At 38.3% G+C, this 13,975-nt stretch overlaps 1 long non-coding RNA gene across 1 annotated transcript; it reads left to right on the top strand.

The window, feature by feature from the left end:
- Positions 1–200: 200 nt before the first annotated feature.
- Positions 201–13,733, top strand: LOC140001511 (uncharacterized). The gene is made up of 4 exons (XR_011806757.1): positions 201–366; positions 5,823–5,900; positions 11,554–11,666; positions 13,152–13,733. It is a non-coding gene; the product is annotated as an uncharacterized lncRNA (long non-coding RNA).
- Positions 13,734–13,975: the final 242 nt, after the last annotated feature.

The following is a 13,975-nucleotide window of genomic DNA, read 5'->3' as shown; positions in this document are numbered from 1 at the left end:
TGTTAAACACATTCCATCTCTAAGCATCCAGGAGGCCTCCTGTATTCATATCTGATACCCTTGCACTAGATGATATTCAACTGTAATATTTAGGATAAGAGGGCTATGTCACAGAAGTGCCTATTGATGTTTTCCTGGTTATAAAAAGTATTCGAGAAGTGGATCACATTTTGACATTTAAAGCTGGGTGAGATGAATTCCATTTTATGAGACTTCTCTGTCACTAGTGAAGCCATAGGCAAACTCTGACTAATTTCAGTAGTGAAAGATAAGGTCCTGAAATATTTTTTTTCAGGAGGTGTGGTTGGTACCTGAGGTGATGGATAACAAATGCCTTCTTTTCCAGCTCAGCAGCTACCTCAGAAGGTGAGTGACCATTAGTCATTACTCTCTGAAAGTAGCTTGGTAGCCTCTGAAAAATGAGAGAATACACTTAGCTCTTCATCTGTATTCTCAAAGATGAGTTCATTATAAATGTTGCTCACTGAACTGTCCCAGAGATTACATTACTCTTTTGCTCTCTTCTGGAGAGAAGACACTCTTGGAGCTCAATCTAACTGTGGTAGACCAAGTTTATCAAAGAGATGCTCATAGTAGTGAATTGGCTGTAAGCTGGAAGTACCTATGTGGGGAACAAGACTTCAGAAAGAAACACTTCAGGCTCTCAGATGAAAATTAAAACTAAACATATTCACAGTAAGAATGAGATTAGAAAGAGGTAAGCAAATATATGAGAGAAATGTACAAAACAGGATGAGTTGAAAAGTTCTAGCAATACCAACCATGAATAAATTCCAACAAGATGTTTTCCTAAAAAATTGCTGTATTTCCCACAAGAATTGAGTCCAGAACTTGTGATGATCTCTATATGCAGAAAGTTGGAGTCAGTTATAACAGTGCTTTCTTCTGACTTTACAAAATATTGGATAAGTTCTTCAAACAGAAAGTATGTCCATATTGACAAGGACACGAAGTGGTTTGCACTGTCACCCTGCTGCAAAAACTCTTTTCTTCTGAAGTCTGGAAAACAGTTGCACAATCTCTACAGTTTGCTCAGTGTTGAGACTAAAATAACCTTTAGAAGAATATATCAGTTGTGATAGAAAACAAAAGACTGGATTCATCTGCTGCTATAACTTGGCATGGCTCCACTTAAGTCCATGAAAATATACTTATTTACACAAGAAGAAATTCTGATCTATGAGCATTTGAAGCTAAGATTGAAACAAACTGAGATGTTATTCCTTTCCCCTAAAACTCCTGTTTACAGCAGGATAACAGAGTCCCTTTTTTAAAAAAATAAAATGTGTGAAGTTCTGAAAGGTCCTATAGAAATGTGACATCACCAAAACTTTTGCTGATCTTATCTGAAAAGCATTAAAATTCAGAAACTTCTATGAGCTAATTTACATTTTAAGCATTGCATACACTGCAATAATGATTAACTTTCACAGGCTAATTCTGCAGTGCATGTTTAGTCTTTTTACATTTCTTTTGCTGTCAAAAGTGATCAAACGACAGGAAAAAATTTACTTGATAACAATTGAGTATGTCATCTACTTTCAATGGCTCAAAATTCCAAAGCTAAGATAGACTGGAAGAACAGAAATGTATGGTGTTACACTATACTTTATCTTCCAGGTAGCTAAATATTGTGACTAAAAGTCAGATTAGACAGTTCCATCTGTACCATGTTTTACAGAAGTAGAGAAAGAAGTCCTGGACATTGACAAAGCTTTCTTCAGCACAGGCTATTGATACAAATTGTTTAGGAGCTCTGCCTATAATTTTTCACACTTTCTATTGTTTTGGCACTGAACTATGTGAAATTTACAAAAGCAACACCTCCAGGTCTCTAAATCACAAGCATTTTGAGAGTTGATGTCTGTGTACAACACTTCCACAGTCAGTCATCATCAATATATTAACAGTTATGTGACTTGTGGTGAATCCCTGTAGATGAATGCCTGAGAAAAGATTTTCTTTGCTTCAAGATTTCCTTCTTTCTGAAGAACCTGTCATACCAGCCAGACTTTCAAAATCTGCACTGTATAAACAGACTATAGATAGATATATAGACTCTATATATAGATATATAGACTGCATGTATATATATAGACTGGGTCTATAAACAGTCATGTAGTGCTGAGCAGCTTCCTCCAAGTTACTAAAAGCTTTCAACTCCTGTTGATCTTTAGGAACTGAACGCATTCATCTATTTACAGGAAGAGTTGAGACTTTTAAAGAATCAAGTGCAAATGAATTCTATTAACTTACATATCCGTGATTACTTTGGGGTATAGTTTGACTTAATGTGCAAGCACCTACTGTTGTTCCTTTTACAATTCTCACACCAGTCATAATCTTCTTCTGCTGTTGTGTTTTCTTCGGTATGCTATTTTCAGTGTTAGAGGACAAAAAGCTTTTGGTTTTAAAAGTTAATGTGCAGTTCCATGACTTTCAGCAGCTTTTTTGCCTCCCTTATGTATATAAACATCGTAATGCTGTGAGCTTTTCTGTATTTTTCCTAAATCGTAGCAGCCAGATATCCAAAAGGCTGATTCAGTTGAGGACTTTTTCTCTAAACAATCAGCCTAATTCCAGGCCAGAGCTGTTGACTGCTCAATGATCTGTTGAAAGGTCCGGTAGCATTTGGCACACAGATACTGTTTACAGCATGCCCTTTATTCTTTCTGGCACATTACAGAGCCTTCTGCTTCCTCCTGCTTCACTGATGATCATCTCACAGTGACCAGGGAAGCAAAATAATATAATTAGTGAGTGTAGGTATCCCCAGACAATGTTAGAAAATCACATAGCAATATTATCCAGCTTTGTCCTTAGCATATTTAACAGAGAGAGGGGTCGTGTGCTTTTTTTGACATAGGTGTCACTATAATTCTTTACGACAACCCTTCACATGTGATGACATAGCAAAAAGCAAAAGCTTTAAGTCAAAGTGGGATCGATTCAACCCTGAAATAAAACACAATCTGTGAGAATAATTAAACAGTAGGATGCCTTAGCAAGGAAACCATAGATTCATATAATTTAAGTTTTTTTTAAAGTAAGTGTTAATATCCTCTTTATAAAATATGCATTAGTCATCTGGAAGAAATGTACAGCCTGCATGCTGGGGTTATGAGCTGGAGACATTGCAGTTCCTTTCGGTCTCAGAAAATATGAATCTGGGGAGTGTTTCTTCATGGGTCCTTACATGGTGAGCAGAATTGTGCTTGTGGTCCTTACTGTGCTCATGGTACAAAGTAAATAATTTTCATACCTTGAGTCTCAATTCCCTGAAGTGATCAGGAAGTTTTCTCTTCCTTGCCCCCTCACTTGCCTATGCAGAACTGGGCAGATGTAGCTTTATTTTACTTATCTTTACTTTACTTTTTATTTTACTTATCTTTTCCTCTTCCATCAACACCATCAAGGATGAGATGCTGGATTGCATGGACTGGAGAGGGAGTCCATGGGAAAAGATTTCAGACTGGCTGGTTGGTACATCTTGTTCACAAGCCAGCTTTGGACTTAGGAAGAGAGATCACTAAGGCTTGGACAGCAAGGTGGACGTGGGTGTTTCTGTCAGAAGGGAGGGTGCCAGGAAATTATGCTTGCAGTTGGGTGGATGAATGGAATAGATTTTGGCTGTAGATCAGCTACTTCTGGAGATATCACTGATGATGGCACCATAGGACACTTTCATACATATAATGGTAAAGACAGAATGTTTGGTTCCTGTTTAATTCCAGCTGAAGAGAATTTGGTGAGTTAACCAACCCCTTGGTGTTTACCTTTCTAACTAGCACATTTCTTGAAAGCTTGGGCAGTCTGAGGGTTGTAGTCTTGTGCAAATGGAACTAGTCAGTAAAGACCTGTCCCTCAGAAAACTATGCAAGTTTAATTCCAGACTTAAAACCTTTTTTATTTTTTAATGTCTGACTTTGAGATTTTAGGAAAAATGTAAGAGATTCCGTCTCATTTCATCAGTTTTGCCTGAACTCATTTCTAAAGTATTTCTCCATATTATATCATGGTTGTAATATCTGATATTGTATCTGTGAATGTTCAGTCCTGAGGATCTCAGAGTCTAAGTCCATAACCTTTCTTCCCTCCAAGGTTTTATATTTATAATGCAAAGATAGATATTGCACTTTATTGCAATGTTGAAAGAAATGAAGGGGGGAGACACTCCTAAATCCTTTCTCCTTCAATCTAATAACTTGCATGAGTAGGTGCTACTCGGCTATGGGAGCAATCTCACAACGGCGAGATGGGCGTGAAATGCTGTTTTGAAACTAGACCCATGTGGAAATTCACAGTCAGGTGGAAGGGTATTTGTAATAGTGCATTCCTAGCAGTTTCAGGTTTGTAGTTCTTGTTTGGGATCTTTTCCAGTGGAGTTAAGTATGATTATGCACCCTAGCAGTTGAAATAATCTCTGGTTACATTCAGATTCATTGCTATGTATGCTCTTCATACGGAAATATTAGAGATTAGCTCTTTTCACTTCCATCTATGTAGCTGGAGTGCTATACTGTTGTGTTATTTTTTCTATAAAATTCAATAACAAGAAAAAATCCAATGCATTTATACTCAGAGAAAACCAGTCATGCAAAGCATTCATTTATGAACGAGATATGGTTACACTGAGTCAATACTAACACAATTACCTACTTGAACAAGCTCAGCTACTCTATGCATTACCTAATTCTTTCTCTTTGGATTCTTGCTGGTTTTTTGTTTGGTTGGTTGCTTGTTTTGTAAGGTTCTTGTCTGTATTCTTTTATTCTTGTGTTTTCAAGAACCACCACTACTGGCTAGAAATGTAGAAGTGCACGCTGTTGTCATGGAAAACCTGACTTATCTATCTATACAGATATCTTGCCATCACTATAAACAAAAAACAGATGCAAGATCTGCAAACTGTATTTACTGCTCTGAGACACAATAGTCTATTTCTTACAGTTGGCTGGGAAATGCTTTTCTCAGTCTGTAAATCTTGAAGGAAACTCTTCTTTTTCCCAGTGGGATGGAAGTTTTCTGTATTCCAAGACGGATGAGGGATTTTTATTTATTTCATTTTATTTTTTATTCTTTGATCAGTGGGGAGATGAGGGGGCTAAGAATTGTCTCTGTTAATTTGTTAGATAAAAATAAATTAATTGATTAATTGTAGGTGAGTTTAGATGTCTTAACTTAACCTAATCCAAATCTTTTGTTTCAATTTAAACTTTTCTTATATGAGCTTTGTTGCTAAATGGCAAAGACTATTGAAGATAAAAATCAACGTGTCTCATGTGGGGAATACTGAAAGAGGAAGATTTCAACTATTTCCTAATAGAAATTGTTATGAAATTGATAGTTTCACATAAAAACTCCACTTCTGTAGAAATGGCACTTTCCAAAGATAATTGTTTCAATAAAAAAAGTATAACTAGTCTCGTCTATCACTGATTTTCAAAGATGAACTCTGCAGGTTTGGAGTGGGTAATTTCTGTCAGCCTCTGAAACCAATAGGAATCTTTTACTAATTCCTGAATATTGAATCAATCATTTTTGCAAAATGTTATAACTCAAAATCCTTGTGTCAAGATCATTAAAAAAAAGATTGGAAATAAGTTTCACTTTTTAGAGACCTATTGAGATTTGCCATATCCCAGTTTTATTGCCCAGCAATGTAACAGGAGCTAATTTAAAATGCTTAAACATCCCCCAGTGCATCCAAGGAGCCTGTAGCTGCCTCGTTCTTTAGCTGTAGTCAGAGGAAGGTACTCCTCCAGCACACTGACCATGTGCCGTTGTTCTTAACCCTACAGAAATGGGAATTACCCAGGAGTGTAGCACTGACCACAATTTGAAGTTACTTCAGAAGGCACCAGATCCACGTCAGAAAAGTAAGTAGAAAAGATGCTCCTTTACCACAGCAGTTTGGCTTCAAGTAGTGTTATGACCAAATTTAAGCCTGTGTCATTGTACATTTCCTATCCAGCATTCATCATAAATGTTCAGTCACATAGTTAGTAAATTAAAAGTCATACATTTCCTGGAGAACAGATAAGAAAGCCCATCCCTCTCCAAATGCCTACCTCAATCACTACATTTCAGAGCCATAGTTTCTCAGATCCCAGTGAATGCTGATTATTCTCCACCTAGAGGACAACAAAGGTGGTCAAGAGAGACACTCAGAGTGCTCTGTGACCTGGTCATTATGGCACTTTGTGGGAAAACAACCTCAAACCTTTCAGCCAAAAGAAGCAACTGGGCCGTTTGTGTCCTGGACTGAATTCAAATCCAGGCTCCTTATCAGAGAGCTGTTAGCTAGGAAGGACTTATCAGGACCATCCAGCAGAGCTTAGCCTTGAATCTAATCTAAGCAGCCTCCCAGCAGTACGTTAGTCACAGGACCACTGCTGACATTAATATTCCTTCCTCTGGTGTTAATCGTTACTTAGAAAAATCACTGCAGTATATTTTTTTTTTTTCCAAGCAGAAGGAATGAGGGTAGAGCGCCCCTAAAGCTTGTAGTATCACGAGGGGGGTGTGCAGCAGTAGCTCTTTGGGAAAGCACACTGCTGGCAGCCTGCTTTGGCTCCATCCCTCTGCAGCTCACAACTGCGAAATGGCCTGTTTTGTCGAGCTTGTCAGCAATCTGCATCATTCCGTTGACAACACAGAAAGCTTGGGTTGGCTCACAGCACAGCAATTTCCAGTTGACGAGCTGGTTCAATTGATACATTCACTTTGGGAAATAAAGTAAGAATATTCTCAGTTTGAGCGAAGCTAGCACTGCACAAGTATCCCCCTCGTCTAAAAGAGACATGATGACAGCGTGTACAGGACAAGGCATGATTAGCAGGAGGGAGAAGGAGATGCAGTGTATCTTTTGGAGGGAAATGTTTCATTCAGTTTTCCTTTATCTTTTGAAAGGAGATTTTCTTTATTGGTTGTACGTGCCATTTGAAGCCAATGAGAGTAAATGCTTCCACCTATTCCCCAGTTCCCTTTTTCCCACACTGCCAGCTGGGGATATAACCCAACAGCTGTGTGCACAGAGGATTTCTTCTCCAAAGGAGAGGGATCATCACTTTGTAAATATAGAATTAAAGACTCATGAATCAATGACTTTCCAGAAGAGTCAAAGAAGTGCAGCTGGACACAGGAGTCACCAATCCTTGCAAAGCTGCAGGGTACCAAAGACAATCTCTAAAAAAAAAAAAAAAAAAAAAAAATGCAGAAGAACAGTAGTCAGGGATCAGAAACCTAACAGAAAACCTCACTCCATCGCTTGCATTCTGGCACCTTCCGGAGCAGGTTGCTTTTGAAGTTGCATGGTATAGCATTAATAAGAGCAATTCGAGGTTTAGCACTGCTCTTCTAGGCACTGCTTCATCATTTTTCGGTGCAGAGAAAGACGGAGCTCATTTTTTTTATATATTATTTATTTATTTATTACAAGTGTGGCATGCACAAGAAGAATTCCTCATGTTTTATGTAATCTGTTGCTGCTAGCTTTTTCTGCCACTGGCATTTGTTCCCCTTTCTTATTGCTACATTTGCCATAGGTCTGAGCACATAATAACAATGCAGTACATGTTAGCAAAAAGATCAGAGTGGCCTCTCACTATATAACTTGCTGCTATGGCAGCTGCAAACCCCATCTTCTGTTCCTGGTTCTGCTTGGCAGAAAACCTCTCCTGAAAACCTTTAAATAAATTAAACATTCCCAACGTGCAGCATTTAGTGTCAAACTTTCCTCTTTTAAGATGATTTTTCTCCTTCAACTTTGTTCAGAGTATGTATAATTGGTAGTCTTACAATCCTGCAGTGCTAATCATACCTTGAACACAGTAGGCTTGTTTTGCTCGTTGTATAGATACCAATCCTTAATTACCCCCGCATTGTTTTAACTACCTCATCGCATCCTTATCTGTGTTGATGCACTTCTCTTCACATTATATATTTACAGTTGGAGTCTTGACAGGAGGCAGCAGCAATCAAACCATATTGTCTGGCATAACGGTGGGGAAACTGCCATGCCTCTCATGCAAAATATTAATAATAGACCCATGTGCTGTCTTTGTACAACAGAAAACATGTCTTGTTTAAACCGCTTAAAAGTTACCTCCCATGTGATGCTGTCAGTATGGGCGCCCAGCGTCAGACATCTAAAGGAGTTTTAATCTTTGAAGAAGCAGCTTTTTTTTTTTTTTTTTTTTTTTTTTTTTTTTTTTTTTTTCCCTTGTAAATCACACTGAAAATCCCTGCTGCTGATCTCAGGGCAAGATGCTTACATTAAACTGTTGCTGCAGATAGGGACAAACTGTTGCTGGGCAGAGGATGAGAATCAGCTCACATGGGAAGGGAACAGCCTACTGCTTGCCAGACGAGGGAGCTGTTTAAGTGCAAGCTTGAATTTTAGATCCAGACTGTCTCTGTGCTGTAAGGAGCCTAAATGCATTGCTGCTGCTCTAAGTACCCGTGGGAGCCACACACTTAATTGCTAGATCTGGCAAGAGCCAGGAAATACTTGCATAGGTGCTCTCTCCATCCTGCTGAGCTTCATTTGAGGAGATAGGGATGCATCCAGGACAATTAACTTGGAAAAAAAATGGAGGTGTAGTAAGACTTAAGAGTCAACAAATGTGTATTTAAAAGCCATATTCACAGAGTGGTTAAGAGATACTTCAGAAATACATGAAACCACTTTAGGGACTGATTTCCATTCCAGAAATATAACTACCTCATATTGCATTTCCTATGATCCATCTTGGCCTAAATATTTGAATCAAAGGTAATGTGGCACAGCGAGACTGGATGTTATTAATCTCACCAGAGGAAAGAGAAAAGGCTAAACAAAACAAAACAAAGATTGCAGGTGGTGGGGAATAGCAAGTCCTGGCAATATGCATGCAGGTCATAATCTTCGTTAGAAAATTCAAAGCCTGTCTGGTTGGCGTGAATCCTAGCCGTGTAGCAGTTTGTTTAATGGTGCTGGAATGCTCGCTCTCCATTAATTCCTAATGGATTATTGCAAAATGTTCTGTAATGATGACGTGCTTGAGCTGTTAATTGATTATGAAATGCCTTAAGAGCTTTATGAAAAGTGTAAGATAAAATTATTATCGGATCATGCTACTCATTAGCTTTAAAGAAAATGGATGTGCTTTATTCCAGCTAGCCCCTAAATCTCTTTTGTTTGGAAATTGATTCATGTCGCCCTCCTTTTCTCTGGTAATATCGATACCTGCTGCTTGTTCAAAAGGAAATGTGTTCAGAGAGATTAAGGGCCTGAACCAACCTCAGCGAAGTCAACTGGAGTTGATCCCACTGTCTGCAGAAGGAGTTGGAGCAGCCCTTGCTTGGTTTGCCCCAGTAAAAAACAAAGGTTTGTGGAAGAGCTGGGATTAGGACTCATATCCTCTGACTTCCCTGCCTGCATCACAGCCATGGGAGTCTTCAAATAGAGGGGATGTGGAAATTCTTGGTTTTGGACTGGAGGCATTACTTTATCCAAAAAGAGTTTCAGACTCCCAGCCATCTTTTGTTGCCAAAATAAATTTTATCTAAGTGGTGAGACGTAGGACATTAGGACCACGTTTGCTGTGATTCATTCGTTTGGCTGCTACTGCAGCAGTTGTGCAAGCAACCATCCTAGAGCACTTTATACTGTGTTTCCCAAGGAATTTGTAAGATAAACCATGTAAAGAAACTCACCTTGGCAGCTGAAATTTTGCTCAGTTCCTGCTCTGTGCTTTTGAAACCCACAAGGCCAGCTAACAGAGCATAATTCTGAAGGAATCCAAATTCTGTACTCTTGGTTAAGCACTGGCCTGATCCTGTCATCTCCCAGGCTGACTTGCCAGTTTCTATTATGCCAAACCCATGCTAGAAAGCAAGCTTAACAGGAGGCTGAGTGCTTTAAATGTTGGGTGAATGCAACCCCTGGATAAGTTATTCACACTGCACACCTGGTGGTATGCTGAGCCTGAAAAAGAATGGTCTGCTGTGATGTCGGGCTGTGAGCTGATCCACCTGCAAGCCGTGCTAGGAGAAGGCAGAGAAAGGACAGCGCTGGATGTGGTCACTTCCCCACCATGTAAGACTAAAGATCCACATATAAATCATAAATTTTCCCTGGGGAGAATTTATCTCATTCTCTGTATTTAGCACCTAAAACCCATTGTGTTTTATTAGCACAATTAATTAGAAATAAAGGTGAATAAGCAAGCATCAGCCAATGAGACAGGATTCACCTTCTAGGCTGTTTAACTAAAACCAGGAAATCCAAAGGCTTTCTACACAGTTCTATAGCAAGGTTGTCATTACTGCTTACAAAGGAAAAGTCTTCCACACAAAATTTTAGACTTGCCAGCATCTCTCATGCATTCAAGTCTTGCATGCAAGACGGATAAAAATCCCACCTGATGATAAGCTGTATTAGGAAAGAGGCATCTCTGATAGAGAAAGAAAAGCAGCACTTATGGGTGATAGGAATAATGAAACAGTGATAAGTATTTTCCAAAATCCCTTTACAAGTTCAGGTTTTGAATATTAATTATTATTCTAAGTGAATGCTTTGGCAAATTTACAGTAATCTTTACTTACATGAGCATAAGTACTACTATATGTAAGTACTACTATAAATCAATACATACTTCTAAAAATTCTGCATTTGATTTTTCAGATTATTGGGGTTTCCTTGCCTTATTGTCACTTCTGCAAAGTTTTGGAAATAGACTGTTCTACAGAGTTCTGATAAAATTTGATTTGATTTAATTTTCTGACTCAAAGTTGGTCGTGCAATGACTTCAGCATAATTCATTTTCTTGTAGCCTTACCTTTGGAAGGAGTTTAATGTGAGAAACAATGTCTGAATAAATAAATGTTTTATTTCCTATTTAGATTTTCAGATTTTAAATATCAATAAATATAAAGAATATTAAATCCAATTGAAATATTAATTTGAATTTCAGCAGACCAGCTTCTCTATAAATTTACATATGCATAGAGTCACTGGTGTCACTGAACTGTTTCATACAATTTGGCCTTCATGTTGGTTTCTGATGCAGAAAGCAGTTTTGCAGTTTGCAGATCCAGCATTATTTCATCTCAAATACTCAAGAATTGGTTACAGTTACCTTCCTACCTAATTTCAAGAAGGAATTTGAACACTTAGGGTACGACTTGGCCATGGCAAGGGAAGCAACCAGTGCAGTCCATGACCATTCAACCCATAAGTGCCACTCAGAATAAGGAAAATGGTGAGAAGGACATAACCTTGTTTTGAATAAGGCTCACGCATGAAGCTCAGTACCGATCCTTGGTGTAAAGCTGAATTTCAGCTCTAGTTCCCAGACTTGCAGTGAGTATACTATAGCTGCCAGTTAAGCATTTTTATAATGTATAAATTGGAAATAAATTAACTAGGAGACATGATAGTTGTAGTTGTAAGTGTTTTCAAGTTGTGCTGCTTCACAAATAATGCTGTTACTACCACTCACTTGGAAATGAACAGATATTTTGCAAAATGGTTTTCTATTTTTGCAGAAACAGCGAAGGCTCTTAATTTCTGCAGAGCACTCAGTCTAGAGGAGTCAGCACACTCCCACTTTACTCCAGACCTCAAATGCTGACAGGTACCACCAGGGCCTGGAATAGCTGTAAGTGAAAAGTGAATTCTCAGTATTCATATGTAAATCGAAATAACTGATGTCCCATTGTGCATTTGCTTTTGAAAAATTGAAAGAAAAAAAAAAAGGAAAAAAAAAAAACATAATAAAGTATTTGCATATAAAAAGGCTTTTAACTCACATTCTTTGCTCATTGGCAATCTTCAGAAGCCCATTTTTCTTTGCTGCTGTTAAATTTACCTAGAAAAACATTCACATTGCTGGTCAAGTGGAAGTTCATGAAAAATAATTTATTCTTCATTTATTTCCATAAGATGCAAACCTAGACACAGGGCAATTATTTCTAGGCACAAGTGGTAGAACAAGGTAAGATTCTGTTTTTGTTGTTGTTTGTTTGTTTTTATATTATCCTAGCTAAAGGTATAAGGATGCTATTTCAGGAGCAAGCCTCATAATAACAGGGAAAGAAACAAGGATGTCTTGAGTTTCTAATCCTGAGTGTGCAGCTGTGTGACTGGATAACCATAAACAAATGGCTTAATCTTTGGGGGACTACTGTTAGTATCATTTCTACTGGTGTAAATGTGGAATAACTCCATGGAAATCAGTGGAGTTGCAATGCTAATCCAACACTGCCTCCTCATCTGTAAAAGAGGTTAATGACATTCTCCTCTCTCTGGGGTTGTGACACGGATATTTAGTTATGTTGACTCTTTGCTGTGCAAAATGCTAATACGGTGTTACTGTTAGTGCTAAATTTGTACTGCACAGGTGAAACAAACAGTTAATACACAAGGTACTCATGCTTAACCCACTCTGCTAAAGACATATCGTAATATATCGTCTTTCATTACAGCACCTCTAGCAAGTTTCCCATGACTGCTTTCATTATGGAAGGAAGACTGGTCTATTATATTGGGAAAGCACCCAGATGCATATAAATAAATTAACACCAAAATATTATTACGTGTGAAATGTGCATATATCCTCCACTATTCTCCACTATGCTCATTGTTTGTGACAGGTCAAAGAGAGCATCGTAAGTTTAAAATAAGCAGCTTTCATTCTGCAAAGTAATTTGTTGTTATATATATGGTGAGGAAGAATAAAATATACACAGACTAAATGGTGGTCTGATAAATAATTATTGACAGAAGTGATCTGTAGCTTTCAGGCAACCCTTTTAACATTTTTCTGTCTCATTATTTCTGTATATAAATTAGAAATGTCTTTGGAAGAAGTAGCAAGGATACCAGGTATAAAAGCATTAGCAGGTACCTATCCAGTGCAAACCAGAACACAACTGTTTAATTACTACTACCTCCAAACTAGTAATTAATGAAGCAACTGTGGCGAGGACATAATGCCTTTGTGTTGTAAAACTGTTACAAAGCAAGTAGTAAAACTTATGAAAGTAAAACTTCACTTAAAAACACTTTGCATTGCTGTTTGAGGTTCATGCCAGTAGTTCTCAAAGCATTTTACAAGACTGGGTGTATTATTCCTATTTTGCAGCTGTGGAAAGTGATCCCACTAGGACAAATGCCTTGTCAAAACAAAGTACCTGGTGAATGAGCTGGGAGAAGACCACACAGCTGAGTGCAAGGAAGAGAAAGGTAGAAGCAGAGCTGTCATTTCTAGCAGCTGTCATACCATGGAGCTGCTCCCATCGTTGTTCTCACCATGGGAAAGTTGACCTGCCCGCTCCCATCATCTATTCACTGGCATTAGTAGAAAAACGGAAAGGTGCCATCAGAAAAGGTGCCACAGAAAGGTGTCTGAAGCATCTGTATCTCTTTTTTTTTCTTTCCAAATGCCATTCTTCTCACCTGTGTGTTAAGACTGTTTTTTTGCACTGTATCTTCAACTAATAACTTACAGGTCTGCTTCTTTGTCCCCTCTGATAGCACTGCAGTGTCAAGGAAGCCAAATGAAGTCCCTTATCTGTGTGGTTTTCCATGGTCTAAACTTTCCAGAGGTTCAGCTATGATCTCTTGATTTATGTTTGTTGTACATAGAACGTTCCAGCATGGGTCAGCTCAGGCTCATTTAGCTTGCAAGCTCTAGTGTATTTGGGCTGTGTGGATGAATCTTCCTTCTGTCCAAGCCAGTATGATTGTGTCATATTTATTTATTTATTTGATATTTATTTATTTATTTATTTGCAGAGAATAACATTACTAAAACTGTCTGGTATTAACCAAGAATGTCTTTACACTGAAATCTAGAGGTGGCAGTGTAGTTTGAATAGCTTGGGCACCAGCTGCCAGGTACTCACACAGGATCTCAAGCTGGTTTGTGCAGTTCATTGCTACTCTTCCCCACATCATGCTACTTAG

The sequence above is a fragment of the Anas platyrhynchos genome, chromosome 1 (genome assembly GCF_047663525.1).
Source record: "Anas platyrhynchos isolate ZD024472 breed Pekin duck chromosome 1, IASCAAS_PekinDuck_T2T, whole genome shotgun sequence".
NCBI classification, from domain to species: Eukaryota; Metazoa; Chordata; class Aves; order Anseriformes; family Anatidae; genus Anas; species Anas platyrhynchos.
Note: the sequence above shows the minus strand (reverse complement) of the source record. Positions and strands in the feature narration are given on the sequence as shown.